This window comes from Zalophus californianus, chromosome 5 (genome assembly GCF_009762305.2).
Source record: "Zalophus californianus isolate mZalCal1 chromosome 5, mZalCal1.pri.v2, whole genome shotgun sequence".
Lineage (NCBI taxonomy): Eukaryota > Metazoa > Chordata > Mammalia > Carnivora > Otariidae > Zalophus > Zalophus californianus.
In genome coordinates this window covers 151,502,339-151,518,079 of record NC_045599.1, presented here as the reverse complement: position 1 = coordinate 151,518,079, position 15,741 = coordinate 151,502,339, and positions in this window count along the sequence as shown.

Below are 15,741 nucleotides of genomic sequence, written 5' to 3'. Positions count from 1 at the left end.
GTGAGCCTGGGTTGACTCTAGGGACTCCCTGTCCCCGTGCCCCTGGGCCATCCCCAGGTCCACCTCTGACCCAACACGGATGTCCTGCTCTCTGAACCACAGCTAACAAGTCTGCCTTTCTCTCCTGTAGAACTGAGACTGTGCCTCCCCTCTGAAGTTTCCCCTGTGGCTGCTCAAGATCTTTTGCACTACACAAATTATGCCCTTCCTACCTTCTTTCAGTATCCCAGGATGCAATGAGTCTGGGCCCAAAGCTGAGATCTCATTTACAGTTGGGAAGGCATCTTCTTTCAATCTATTTATCTAATTTGGACTTTAATTTCTGTTCCGATACTTACTTGATTTATGTCTTCCAACCCCAAATATCGTTGGCCTCAACAAAGAATGGCAGCAGAAGAGCAGCTGGGAATTGGGGCTCCCCCTCAGTTATGGGAAGAATGCCATCAGCTCCAAGCAACCAGTGGAAGCTGGTTCCTTCCTTCCTTCTTCCAGCTCCATGGATTCATTCAATAGCCATCTTACCGGGTGGCTCCTGTGTGTGAGGAGGGCTGTCCCAGGCATGGGGGACCGTCTCTGGCCTCCAGAACTTAGATCCCAGGGGCTTGTCAGCCACGTGGAAGCTGAAGCTGGGCTCCTGGGGGTGTCAGCATTTGGTCGAAGAATTGGCATGATGGGTAATTACTACAGAAACCAGGGGCTTTGTACATTCCTGGAGGGCATGCATGGAAGGAAAACATTGCTACTCATTTGTCGTTTTATTTCTCTTGGTTTATGAGATCCTAGGCTCCTTTAGATCTAGGACATAGACTATAATTAGACTCAGAATTACAAGTTTCATGATTTTAGCCTTTAAACCTTGTATCCAGTATGAGCACCTTGGTCAAGTTTTAAATTTGGTATTTAAAGATGGTTATTGTGTTATTTTTCAGACAATACATCTAATGAAATCATATTTTATGAATTTGTTTCCCAGTCACATATGAGATCCTCAGCAAAATGGGATATAAGGTCAAAGAATGATGCAGTAGCTAACAGCATCCCTTGTGACCATAGGTACTCCTTCCTGATGGTATTTTAGCATTTATACAATAAGCATTCTTTTAATAGGTTGAAAGCATAGAATTTTCACATTCTCAAGGTAGCTAATTTTGCTGGTTTGCTTTTTCATTAAAACATTAGTATTTCCTGGGGCGCCTGGGTGGCTCAGTCGTTAAGCGTCTGCCTTCGGCTCAGGTCATGATCCCAGGGTCCTGGGATCCAGCCCCACATCGGGCTCCCTGCTCCGCGGGAAGCCTGCTTCTCCCTCTCCCACTCCCCCTGCTTGTGTTCCCTCTCTCGCTGTGTCTCTCTCTGTCAAATAAATAAATAAATTCTTTAAAAAAAGATGTGGGTCTTACCCATTTAAAAAAAAAATCTTTAGTATTTCCTGAAAACTTTGTGACTGCATAACTTCAAGTTATGTACCAGTGTGTAGTTTTATTATTCAATGTCAAAGAATGAATATTTTGCTCTGTCTCATAATTTTATGAAGCAAAATGTTATATGATTCAAGAGATCGCAAAATCCCTCAATCAATAATTAATAGGCTGCTATTAATCCCACAATAATAGTACCTGTTGTGCCTTCGTCCCTCATGTTACAGTTGAGACAAGCATGCGATATGCTAACATTACCCCCGTAGGGTACTAGGAAATGCAAAATAAATGTAAGAGAAGAGAAAAGGCCAATGATTACCCTTAAAAATAATTCTCTTGCATCTGAAATGTTTGAAATGTTTTACTTTTAAGGAAAAGTTGGGTCTTCCAAAAAATGCAGAGTGTTTTCTATCATGGTTACCACACAAGAGAAGAAATGTTACTTGGCTCTATGGAAATATTTTAATATTCCATTTCTATATAGTGTTGTGATCCTAAACTGAACTCAGTCGCCTTGTTCATTCAGTGGGGGCTGCATAGGGGCCCAAGGAGGAGCAGGGGACCCCTGACCCTGCCAGAGAGCCCCAGCAACCCCAACCCTGGGGCCAGACAACCACACAGACTGAGGTGTATACTAAGGATCCAGCCACTGTTCTGTCTTTTGTGACTAGAGCCCAGCAGCAACCCCTCCTTTTGGCTGCAGATGATGTTGGGGATAACATGGAGAAAATGTAAGGAAAAAATACCCAAATTTAGAATGAGAGCAAATTTATAAGAAGTCCATAGATCCAGACTTAACTAACATAAATGAGATCCCATGTAACTACGATGTCTGTACAATTTGTCAATTCTTTAAACTATAAGCACGGGAGTGTGTAGATTGGAGATGCGGATGCTCTCCTCACTGCCTGATGTCCAGTATATGCTCTCACATGCTTGTTTGCTGTGAGACGCTTGAGGGAAACCATGCCGTTCCTTCCAGAACATAGGGTTTCTGTGGTCTCTGCAGAAAACAGCTCTGCTCCTGGTCTGTGGGACTGTCTATTCTTCAAGTGTCTCTTGCTTTCCTGTGAAAATGTGCCAGCTCAGGGCGACCAGGGAGAGGGAGGGAGAGACGGAGGGACAGGAGAGAGAGAGTGGGGGGCTAGTTAGCCTCACCTTCAGGGCATTTATAGCATATTTATTCAACTCCAATATTAGCTGATTTCATTAAGGGTAAGAATCTGAGTACCCAGCACATACTGCTGTCACTAATTGTCTGAAATCCAGTTTGGGTGGAGTCTTCTCGGCCAGGTGTGGGGACCAGCGGGGCACTGAGGGGCGGTGTGCCGGGCGCAGGGCTGGCTGCGTGCAGCTCCATCTTCACCGGATGAATCCAGCTGCTGTTCTTGGGGAGGTCCGAGGAGTGTGTGTTCCTGAGCATGGTTTATAAATATTCTTTCAAATTTGTGGAACACGTTCAAAGGCATTTTTAGTACTGTTTTCATTTAATTTTGGCACGGAGAAATGTGTCTGCAAAATAGTTTCTCCTAAATCCATGTTAGTAGCTTCTTACAAAACAAGGGGCAGAGATAGGAAAATGCCAGTTATACCTTTCCTATGCCAGCATGAGAGCAGATAGAGATTTGGGGAGCAATGGTAAAGAGGTGTAGACAAAGACCTACATACCACATGCATTGGGGATCAGAGGTACACCATTCGATGCACAATTCAATCCAACATGCCAAAAAATTAATGACTTATTTTGTTGTTCCTGCTACTTGATGAACCAGAATCAACTAAACAGCCGATCGTGAGTAAAGGTCAGGCTGATCTGATGACGCTACCAATCCCCTCGCTCCACTGGTCTGGCCCTGGGGAGCCCCCCCACCTGCTTCTTGCCATCAGACCGGACGACTTGGTGCAGTGGGTAGATTGTATCCCTGGGTCAGTGGGGAAACTCAGGGTCCTGGGGAATGAGAACCCCACCCCCTGGTCCTTGCTCAGCTCTTGTCCCCTGGCACCTGCTTGCCCTAGGCTGATGTCATTCCCGATTGGGTCTCTGTAGCTCCCACAAGGGCAGAGCCCAGGGCACTTCCTCGTTGGTCGTGCCCCTCTGAGGGACCCTCCACAGGCTGCAGTGACATCTAGGACTTGGGTGGGGGCGGCGGTCTGCCCTCTTCTTCCTCACCCTGCGCCAGCAAACTTCTGTCCTGCTCTCAGCAAGCTCAGTGACTTTGGTCCCTGTCTACACCTGGCAGAGCCCAGGAAGGTGCAGGAGACATCGACTGAGGGCCTCCCCAGTTTCTCAAAGTTGCAGTGCCAGGTGGCTGGGGTGGCCTGGGATAGTCCCCTCACAGAGTCCCAAGAGGAACAAGAGGGACTCCATGCTCTGTTCTGCCTTTGGAACCCTCTTCAATTAAGGCTTAGATTCCCCTCTGGGCTGAGGTCCTAAGAGAGGGACCTGAGGGGCCCATCACCTTCGAGTTCATGCCACAGTGTCCCTCTAGCTAGGGGATGGGTTTGTCACCCCCTCCCTGCCGGGGACCCTGTCCTGAGGCTCTTTCAGGCCTGGAGAGTGGAGGAGACTGGACGAAGGGCTCGGGACATCTCAAGGCAAAAGCTGGACTTGCTGAGCTAACTTTGACCACAAGAACCCCTTTTGGATCACCAACAGGTGCCTATCACCAGGAACTCATTCTCTATGTTCCTCTGTGACAAACACAATCCTCCCCCTGGGGATGCCCATGGTGCAGGGGAAGGCACATGAAAGCCTGTGCTCACAAAGACCAAAAACAAAAGACATTTGTAATTTGACAGGTGAGTATGGGGGCAGCCCCATCATTCAGTGGGGGTTTGCAGAGTAACTCCCAGGGGAGAAGCCTGTTGGGTGCTTTGTAAAAGACAAGGTTGGGAAGAGTAGCAAACTCTATTGAGTTAAAGGATAACATCCATGGGGAGGCAGATAAACCCTTCCCCCAGTGTAAGCTAATGAATGAGTTGTAAAGACAGGTGTCACAAATATTAATCGAAAATGTCCTAAACTTCAAAGCCGTTCAAAAATATCACTCCAGAAGGAAGCCCGTGGTGGTTGAGCACATCACAAGGGTGGGTCCTGAGAAAAAGGAACAAGTACCTCATCTGTGGACATTCTCAATTTAATCTGAAATAGGAAGTACAACTTAAGGTCATCCTTTTTGGGGGAAAATCATGGCTGTGAGTCCAGGAACAGTCCCAAATATGACCGCCTGCATGGATCTGTGCCTCTTGGTTTTTGGTGACTTGACCTTGAAAGTCTATCCCCTTTCTCCACAGAGCATCGGAGGTTGGGCCCTCTGTCATGACCTCTAAGTCGTTGCCCGGACATAGGAGTGTGTGCGTGTGTGCTTTGGGGGGTCGTTCCGTGCATCCTAACTCATTCAAGCCAGCTGGGATGCAGATTCGCCCCCCTGGAACGGCCTGCTTTTTGCTCACACTCCATCTACCACCCCTATGAAATTACGTATTACCAGCAGCTCCGCCGAGCTTGCTGTCTGCAGAGAACGCTGGCCCCCCGGAGCCTCGTGACCCATCCTGAGCAGGGCAGGCAATGGCTCTGGACTGCCCAGGACCTCCTGCCGCTCCCACTGGCAGAGATGCACCTCGGAGAAAAGAAGGTCGTGGTGAGCAATAGGACGGAAAAATACCTTCTGAGTCAGGAGGCAGGACTCTGGCTATCAAGTTCATAATTAAGCAATAATCCCAAGAAACGCGGTCATTACCAGCAGTTAATGACGACTTTGTTGGTTAACAGCTCGACCTGAAGCTGAGGATTGTTAACACTCCATCAAACTCCTTGTTAAGAGTGCTGAGTTTTTATGGAAACACACTTGGGTCGCAGCTGGAGAGTGGTGAGGGCATCGGGCATCCCCCAGTGGCTAGTGACCGGGTGTTTTCCATCAGTCAGAACACCGGGCGCATTCCATTCTGTTTATATAATAGTTGTTAACTGCCGAGGACTGGTGCCACCGCGTTTGGGGACTTGCCGTGACACCAGGTTCAACTCCTTCCCCCACCCTTCTCGTCAAAGGTGTGTTTTCTGGTAGTGATTGTTACTGTTCTTTGTCATCGGCCTGGCCAACATTTCAACCTCTGCGATTCATCTAAGCCTTATTCCATTCTGGAATGGGTGCGATGGCAAGGGAGAGGCGAGAGTGTCCGCTGGACTGGGCCAGGCCATCTGCATGTCCACTTACCGAGTGGATCGTTCACATTCCCAACTTGGGAATTCCGCAAGTCGGCACCTCCCGGAGCTTCCGGCCTCCCCCCCGGGGGGCGCTGGCCATCTCTGCCACTGTGACCAGAGACACAGTTTGTAGTTCACTGCCAAGGAAGAAACTGCCAAGAAGGATGCTGGCTTTGGGGCCCCTCTCCTCCCGAGTCCCCCGTGATGCTCTCTCTCCTCCTGGCGGAAACGGCAGCCGTGTGCTTGAGCAGCGCGGTCGGCTGGTAACCGTCCCAGGTGCACGGGGAGGACAGCGCGTAACTCTGCTGCCCACATGGGCGTATTGACCTACGTGGTGAGCAGCTAGGCGCCGAGCAGCTATGTGGTGGTCCCGGGACTTCTCTTCCAACACAGAACCACAAGAACTCTGACTTCCTTACCCTTCCTTGAAGGAAAGAGTCAAGCCAAGGGAGCCCGCCTGGACCCTCGGGTGGGTCTGGACTGTCCACACGGGGCCCACACAACGCTGTGTCCCCAGATCTGCTAAGTTACCTTCAGGAGAACCCGTCCCTTTGTTGTGCCTGTGAGAGGCAGAATTCATTACCATACTAATGTCAGGGCCGGGCTCCTCCGGACCTGGGAGTTTTGTCTGCACAGGGCTCCCCGGGGCGCAGGAGGAGGAGCTCAGCCTTTGGAACAGGAGGCACGCGGAGCGCCGGTGCAGATGGGCTGGGGCCCTTTGTTCCGCTCGCCCGGGAGGCTGTTATGGGAAGCAGCCAACCTGCGTCTGTCACGGTGAACATGGTCGCGCCATTGTGTGCTTTTAATTGTTACTATGTACATGGAATCCGAGAGGTCGCTCTGGATATTGAGTACAAGTGCAGGGAGCCCTTGGCCAGACCAGACAGATGTCCTGTGGCGCTCCCACCGCCAGCCACAGTCACCTCTTGCTCAAAGAAGGACCCTTCTGACAGAGCAATTAAAAAGTATGATTTATTTACAAAACCGTCTCTAACGAAGCCCCGGAATGATCTGTCTCTGGCACTTTCCCATGTGGCTGCCTTAGCAGGTTCCTCCACAATGAAGCAATTATTTCTGCTCCTGTGATAGGAAGGTGGTGGACCACTAATTAAAAAGCTGACCACCGCACCACGCGGAGCAAGAGAACAAGCGGCAAAGCTGTGTTTCCGATGTGTGGAGCGTCAGTCTGGGCCCCGGCCTCGAGAGTAAGCCTGGGCTCTCCAAGGGGCGCTGCCCGTGCCCGCACGGGTGCTCTTTGCCGTGCCTGCCACGCCCTCGGAAGGCAGGGACCCTGCGTTCACTCCTTTATTTTCATGACTTCAGTAACAAGGGGGATGAGTAGAAGGTAAAGTTTTACTTGGCTTCATGGTTTATAATTATTTTTTTTGTTAAAGAAGAGTGAGTTTAAAGTTTGTTTGTTTTTAAGTCAACCAACGTCAAGGCCTGGTGGTCTTAGGTCCAAGGTCAAGACAAGACACACCCCACCCACCGCCACCCTTCAGACCCACCTATACCTTCCTTCCTCTGTCCAGTTCTGTTAGTGTTGCTCACAGGGCGTGACTTGCCTGGAGTCCCAGAAAGTCCCTCAGCCATCTTCCTTCAGTTCTTCTCCATGGCTTCATTCTAGTCCTGCTGTGTGTCTGTCCTTGTGAGGGAGCCTGCCGGACTCCACGCACGGCCTCCCCTCCGGTCCCTTCATATAGGAGCTTTCCAGGCTTGGAGGCCAGGTGGATCACTGTGCTAAGAATCTGCCTCGCTACCCGAGTTGATTCATGGAAACTGACTTCCCATCCCTTCAGGAAAGGGCTCAGAGGCAAGAAGAGCAACTCCCCTCTCCACTGCCCTCATCATATCCTGTGAGCCCGCATTCGGCAGACGTCTGCACACCAGCCACGCCTGAGTGCCAACGCACGTTTCCTTCAACCAGGCTGGGCTTTAGCTGGAACCGCCTTGCCTCTAAAACCCTCTCACGTGAAATCCTGCCCTCTGGACACAACCTTGCATTTTCCCATTTTCTTTGCAAAACACCATAAACAAAAGATGTGGACATAAACTATCCTTCTCACATTCCAGAGGAGTCCATTGACCGTCAGATGAGCAGATGGACCTGCAACGTCCTTAGACTCCAGGCTGGTCTAGAGATTCCTGTTTTTTACTTCATTCCACATTGTTGGAAATCTCAGATTGCTCACAGTCCCGGGAGAGAAACCCGAAGGGCACAACCATAGTCCCTGGTTTTTTGGAGGGATGTGGGATCCTGCTCCGGGCAGAGCCTGGCCCACGCATGCAAGTGTTCACGACCCTCCCTCCCACCCTCTGAGCCCTCCCCTTGACTCCAGCTCAGTTTCTGCCACCCCGCCTGTGCTTCACTCCATGTGCAAGCTGCCTCGTCTCAGCTTGTACCTCGGGGGGGGGGGGGAGGTCCTTTTCTCAGCGTGTCCTTTGGTGGCCAGGCATCTAAATGTGCCCCCAGTGGTCCCCCTAATGTTCACTTCTGCCCTCCCTCCTCCTTAAGTCCTTTGCCAGAGTGTCCACAAGGTCCAGATACATGGTCCTCCTCATCTTCTAGCCCAAGGTTTTGAAATGCACTGACCAGGACTGCCCAGCTTCCTGCCAGGTTTTCACATCTGGCGTGTTCACCAAAAGGCATTTTCCCTTCTTTTCCAGGTAGCCATTGACAGCAGGACACCCCACCTCCCCCGAGAGAGGACCCTTCCACCTCCTACCCACCCCTACTGGCCCTCCCGTCGACCCTGCCTCTGAGTCTTCCTCTCTCCCCGCACTGTGTCCCCTGGGTGTTGTCTACCCCACCTCCCGCCACCACCTCTGCAGCAGGACCTGCAAGTGATGGATTCTGATGTTAAACGCGTGGATCCCATGTGCACATCGGACCTCTGAGTCTCACAACCTCAAAGGGAATACATCAAAAACTTCCTGATAACTCCTCTTCAGGACTCTGCTCTTTCTTCTGACTCTTCATTTCTATTAACGATGCTTCTTCATTCCTCACTTGGCTGAAAGCAAAATCCTGGTGTCACCTTTGATTTTCCCTCCTTTCTTCAGAGAGCTGCTGAGTCACCAGGCTAATTCTGCTGCCACGACTTTTTTCCCACACTCTTCTGCTTCTGCACTTTCGAATAGAATTCAGAATCTCTTGCCTGGACAAGAGCAATGGCCTCCCACAGGGCTGCCCCCGCTGCCTCACATCTGTCTCATGCATCTGCACCTGCGTTCCATTGTCGGCTCTTCCGCACCTGCTGACGGGGGCGTGGTGGTGCGGGGGGTGGGGGGCAGTGAGTTCCCGCTCTGCTCTCCCCCTCCTGCCTACTGTCATTTATTTGTTCAACAATTTCCACCAGTCGGTGCCATTTGCCAGGGACACAAGAAAATCAGAAGAGAAACAGGCCCTACCCTCATGGAGCTTAGGCTCCAGTTTGGGAAGCGGACACAAAAGACAAATAATTGAAAGTGACAGCATATTCAGAATAGGTCATACCTCCCAAGAGGAAGAAGCATGTAGTGTTGTGAAAACGTATCAGGGGCCGTGGGATGTGGAATGCAGCAACGACACGTCGGGGAAACCGTTTCTGAGGAAGTAGTTTTGAATTGAGGTCTGAAGGATGATCATTTGTTAGCCAAGGAAGGAAGTGGGGGCCTGGGTTCCCAAAATGGGGATGTGTGTGAACAAGCCCTGAGAGGAGGGTGTGGCTTCCCCCGCACCTGCCGATGCAGGTGGAGCCTGGGCGGGAGAATGGAGAGACCCTGAGGAGGGCTGAAGTCAGCCTGGGCTGCATTCCTGCGGGAACCTGGTTGATCTGGCCAGGCTTTTGGTCTTTATCCCAACTGCCCTCATCCTACTGACCTCACTGTGGTTATCGTCCAGGATGAGGGGTTTGGGCAGAGAATCGTAAGATCACACTTGCCGCTTTGGAACACCACTGGCTAGGAGCGGAAGGTAAGTCCTTGCAGGGTGGGCCTGGAGGGGAAAGAGAAGATGCTGGGTGGTGATTCAGGGGGCTGCGCTCTCAGGCTGGCGCAGATAAGCAAAATCTCCTCTGCCCTATCAAATTTATGTGACACCAATCACGCAGCTATAAGCATGACTCAAACCTAAGGATGCCGACGTCAGTTACCTCTAGTCCTGAGAATATCCATGCAAAAGTTTACGGAATAATTGTACCATTTCTCTCCAGGAAGTTAAAATAGTTTCTTCACCCTGTTACCGTGTTCCCCTCCCTAAGACAGTGAAAAAGACAATGGCAGGTTCAGAGACCCTCGGACTGGCAGGGTTGGCGGCCTGAGTGGATGTACTGTGCACACAACAGGGGCTCTGGGAACGAGGGGCAGGGCCACGTGCGCTGCTGGATCTTTGTCTGAGACCCTGGGCCTGGCCTTCTACACTAGACGATAATACGTAAGTGGGCAACTTCATTCTCCCCAGAAACCAACTTACGATACTTAGTTTCCACCAAGGGCACTAATTCCATTCGTGAGGCTCCACCCTCGTGATCTAAACTCCTCCCAGAGCCCATCTCCAAATACGATCCCTAGGGGGTTAGGATTTCAGTATTTGAATTCCGAGGACATGCGAACGTTTAGTCTATAGTGCCATATTTTTTCCCTGATATTTAGTTGCACAATTGAGTTTGTAGCTCACTACTAAATATTTCTAGTGTAATCCTCATTATGAACCAGATGGCTAGAACAAGGGTAAACCTGGATAGAAACCGGGAAACCATGGGGTAGATATGATGAGGTAATCCGGTTATGTGATCATCCTGGAGGAATCTCAACGCTCAACCATGGACGATGGTTATCACTCTGGACTTACTCGATTAGTCATGTGAAATCTGTTACCAGGGATAATTTGTTTCCTGATGCTACCAGAACATTTTTATTTTAAATAAATCTCAGAGATATTTTTAAAGTTTTAAAAATATGCTTGAGGGGTGCCTGGGTGGCTCAGTTGGTTAAGAGTCTGACTCTTAGTTTTGGCTCGGGTCATGATCTCAGGGTCTTGAGATCAAGCCCCACATGGGGCTCCAAGATCAGCAAGGGGTCTGCTAAAGTTTCTCTCTCCCTCTCCCTCTGCTCCTCCCTGTGCTCTCTCTCTCTCTCTCTCTCAAATAAATAAATCAATATTTAAAAAATAAAATAAAATACAAATATGCATGATACTTTATTACTTGTATGGCTGAGTATAATAATCCTTTATCTCATTGACGGATATGATTCTGAACCATCTCAGTAAGATCGATACAAAAGCTCGACACCAAACAAGAAAATTCACGTGAAAATATACAAAGTTCAAATGAGTGACTCTTGGTTCTCTCAGATTATGAAAACTTCAGTTTTATTAGCCTTAAGGGGCTCATTACTTAACTGGGAATTAGAACTCCTGCCCTACACTAATTCTTTCTTGTAGAGGGATATAAGCCGGTCTCAGACACAAGTTCGCTTTTTAAAAAAATAATTCAACACTAGGAAAAGATCATCTTTTTTTTTTTAAAGAAAATTGCTTTCCTTACTAGTTTTAAGTTCCATTCCAAGCCTTTTGTTTGGAATGCCAGGTTGTCTTGTTTGTTTTGTTTTCAGGGAAATAAGCAGAGCTGGGGCTACAGGAATATGTGACCTCCTTGCATCCATTGCTCACCGCGTGGGAGGGACCTGAGCACCTGCCGGGGCCCTGGGGGTGGCAACCCCGGGCTGCTCACCCTGCTGCCACCCCCAGGCTGGCGTCCTGCGCTGGTTTCTCTCTTCTCTCAACCGTGTCCCCTGATATGTCTTGGACTATAAGTTGCCCAACTGTGTTGATATAAACACTCTGTCCACTTCTAGACCAGGGAATTGAAAAACGAATATCTTACTCTTTTTCTTAAGATAGACGCTGGCAGAGTAAATTAAATGTAATCAACATAGGAAAACCAAGGAGCCCAGCTCCTCAACCCAAATGTGGGACTTCCTTTGTTCAGCAATGATATCCGGTTCCCATGCGACAAAAATGTCTAAGGAAAAGAAATCTAAGTAGTCAACTCTGTTATTAGCATTTAATTCCAAATCAAATTTCTAGGGAAAAGAATCAGTGATTCAAAGTACAAATGTCTTCCAGCTAGAATTTAATAATCTGTGAATTATGCATTAATATTACAGACACAGAAATTATTGTCATGCTGGTCTCATCATGAACCACACCAACCTCCTCCCGTGTTTTCAGTGTGCAGGTGATCTCTGCTCCCATCTACCCACCCTTCCAGTCAGACAGGAACCTATCACCACCCTACCATCTTACCCAAGTCCTCTTGGTTTTGTGCTCACATATGCAGCCTTCATGGATTAACCAACACATTCTATCAAAAACAGAGAACGTCTGCAGTGGGCAGGATGTATCAGTTAAAAGAGAGAGTTGTAGAAAAGGCTTTCATGTGCCTGCATGTCCCTGAGCCAGGTTAGCGTAGCTGGGAGTAGGTTGGTCCAGTGAGCTCGCGGCCCAGGGAATGTTCATAGGCAACAGGTGCGTGCACAACCAGCACACGGAAACACTCCAGCCGGTGCTGCATTCACGGCCACAACACACCTGTTTGAAGCTGAGACTGAATGCCAAGCTGGACGGAGTTCAAAGGAACAGGGTGAGGGTCCCATGGCGTAGATCAAGGACACAGCCATCGGGTGGCGGCCGCCTTTAGTCCAGGGCTGCCTCGTGGGGACAGTGCCTGGCCCAGCTTCAGTGCAGAGGTTCCTCGCGGCGTGTTGCCCTTTCCCGTAGAATCAAGACCAAATCGTAGCAGGTTGAAAAGATGTGTCAGGTCCAATTCAGACATACTGAACCGCCAAGTCGGGGCCAAAACACGGGAAGGGTGTCATTGCCTCAGGACAATCCAATTGCCCTATTTTTCGTGGTCTCCCTTCCTTTCTGCCCCTGCCTGGAGGCACCTAGACAGCCCTTTCCGTAGTGGGTCCGTGAAAGAGAGACATGCCCCCAGGGACCTGCTCAGGGCGCCTCTGGGCACTGTGATGAAGGAGTTCTTTTTGCAAGATCTGCATGAAGGGACAGAATTAAACTTCTATTGCACTTTATAGCACCGCCTGGCCCGCTGTGGCCTGGGAGCATCACGAAATCTCTATGACCAGGACTTGACAGTGTTCATGGAAAGAGTAGACATATACCTTGCAATCAAAGGAGAAGCTTTATTTAAATTTCCATTTAAGGGACGCCTCGATGGCTCAGTCTGTGAAGCGTCTGCCTTTGGCTCAGGTCATGATCTCAGGGTCCTGGGATCAAGCCCCGCGTTGGGCTCCCTGATCAAGGAGGAGCCTGCTTCTCCCTCTGCCTCTGCCGCTCCCCCTGCTTGTGCGCTCTCTCGCTGATAAATAAATGAATAAAATCTTTATAAATAAGTAAGTAAATAAATAAATTTCCATTTAAATGGTGGGGCGGTGGCACCAAGAAGCAAAGAAAGGTGAAGGGGTGGGTAAAAGTCCCAACAAGACAGCAAAGAAGGAAGGCCCCCGCAGGGAGGCTGGGCTGATTTTGCAATTTTGCCCAGTATTGGCCCTGGCCTCTTTCCTTTCCCTGTGGAGACAGGTAGGTCTCAGCTCCTGAACTGGCCTCTGGAGGGAATAGATGTGGGGGTGGGGGACAGGGGGCTCAGACTCCTCACTGCACCCCCCCCCAGGAGACCTGGATGGGGTGTGTTCACATGCTCCAGAGAAACAAAACCCAAAGGAGGTATTTATACATACAGGTTCACATGATTCACGATAAGGAACTGGCTTATGTGATTCTGGAACTAGCAAGTCCCGAGGTCTGCAGGGAGACTGGGGGGACCCAGGGGGGCTTCCGCCCCCCTCAGCGAAGGAACCAGTAGGCTCCCAGTCAGACAGGTGGACAGTCCTTCAGTGGATTGGATGGCACCCACCCACATGGGGCAGGTCAATCTGTTTGACTCCATCTACCAAGTCAAATGCCAGTCTCATCCAGAAGCAACCTCGCAGACCCACCCAGGCTCGTGTTTGGCCAGGTGTGCAGGTACCCCTTATCTCAGCCAAGGTGACACATACTACTAACCATCACAAGGGGTAAACAAGACGTGAGAGGGGTCACGCCTGCACATGTTGCTGCCAGAGTGTCCCTCTGCAAGTGCACACAGGTCCTCACCAGAGCGGGCTTCATGCGCCAGCAGGGCAGGACCACTCCCAAAGGGAGGCGCAGTAGGGAGAAGGGGATCCTCCCTGCACTTGAGGCGGGAGCTCCTCACAGTCCCTGGATGAAGACATTGGCCAGTATGTGGCTTAGGCCCCAGTCTAAGGAATCAAGCAACAATTTTCCTTTGGAATTAAAGTAAAACAAATCAAAACAGAAACTCCCTCGAAGAACAGGCATGTTGCCCTCTATCGGACAATGGGAAATTACGACGTATATCCTTCTTTGCCGTGAGGGCCAAGAAAAGTAAAATTAAATGCACTGTAACTAAATTACAACAGATGTTTTTGATGATATTTTCTTCTCTTTTTGTATTTTAAAGTATTTTTTAATTTCCACTTAAAGATCTTACTTTGCATGTGTGTTCACATGTGTGTTTCTCTCTCTCTCTTGCAAACATTGTCACATCCTTGAAGGAAATGAGGATATGAATTATACAAACTCTTAATATTTTCATGTGTGTCTGCACACAAACCTTGTGCTCTCATTGAAAGGTCCGTGTGTCTTCGTAAAGTAAGTTGGAAGGGCAAGCGTCAGAGTGGGTCTCTGTGCTCACATTCTTCCCACCTGAGCTAAAGTTTCTTCGTGTAAGATCATGAACGTAAAGTTATCAGGACATGGTGGGATCTTTATCAAGGGAACTTTAAAGGGACTTAATAAGGGACTCTTGAAAATAAACATCTAGCATCCCTGCCACCTCCAACCTCATTCCTTATTAAACACAAATGTATTTTTCATGTTTTACACATATTCTGGTTAAACCTTCCGAGCTCCTCATTTGACTTCCTCAGAACAATCCAACAATGTTATGTCCCTGTTTCTGCAGAACAAAAGCACTGATGAAGTCTGCAGGGTTCAGATCATTATCAACACTGCCTGGACGGCTGGAGGTCCCTGGTGCCAGTGCCAGTGACAGGGGAGCCTGGATGCTCAGGCTATTTTGCATGGCCCGGCATCCTGTGAACCTGGACAAGTCTGCTGACCTTGTGACTTCTGTGTCCTCTTCTGTAAAATGAGGGGTCTGGAGTAAATACTCCTATGTGCTCCTTGCACCTTTCACAGAATTTAGAATTCAATGCCATTTGAGCAAAGAACAGAGAAACTTAAAAATCAGGAACCTCAATAGCAAAAAGAATATGCAGAGATTCTGATTTGAGAAATCCAGTCAATTTTGATGGTCAAAACTATAAGACAAGCATCATTTTTGGCAAGCAAAGCCATCTGCCCAGCCTGGCAGAGGAAGCCCTGTGCCGCTCGATGCCAGGATGCCCTTCTGACAGCTCTCAAAATGCAAATATCCCTGGGATAAGATTGTGACATCTTAGCAAAAATGAGCCATCCATTAAGTTTAATAAAGACTGGCTTGAAGGTAAAGGTAGAGGGGGACTGTGGGCATGAGTGCCCTGCCTCCTGACAGCAGAGTGGGGAGAAGGCGAGGTTGGGCACACAGAGGAAGGGATCCAGACACCCATCTGCTTAGCAGTGTGCATGGGAAGAACGCTACCACCTCTAGACAGACCTTCCTAGCTCTCTAGTTTAGCAAGCACAATTCAACAATTTCAAATAAATTACTCTTTTCCTCAACGAATGCATGATCCTTGCATGCCTAAATATTTTGTCAACTCATCTGGCAAAAGATGGCTTCATATTAAGCCAATTTGTCCCTCTCACTTGAAAATAAATTCTGGATTCAGACCATTAGAGCTGCTCTTGGGAGAATATGATAATAAAGGATTTTCTGCTCATGGAAAAAATTCTCTCCCGCTATAACATCGAGACATGGATTGTGGAAAACAGTCCTTTATTTTCATACTGGATGCCTTGTGATTCATATTAATGTTTTTCTGTGTGAGCCTTTTTTTTTTTTTTTTCATTTTAAAAGGTGATAAAACAAGGGCTTCAGCATTCACGTCTTCCCTGGG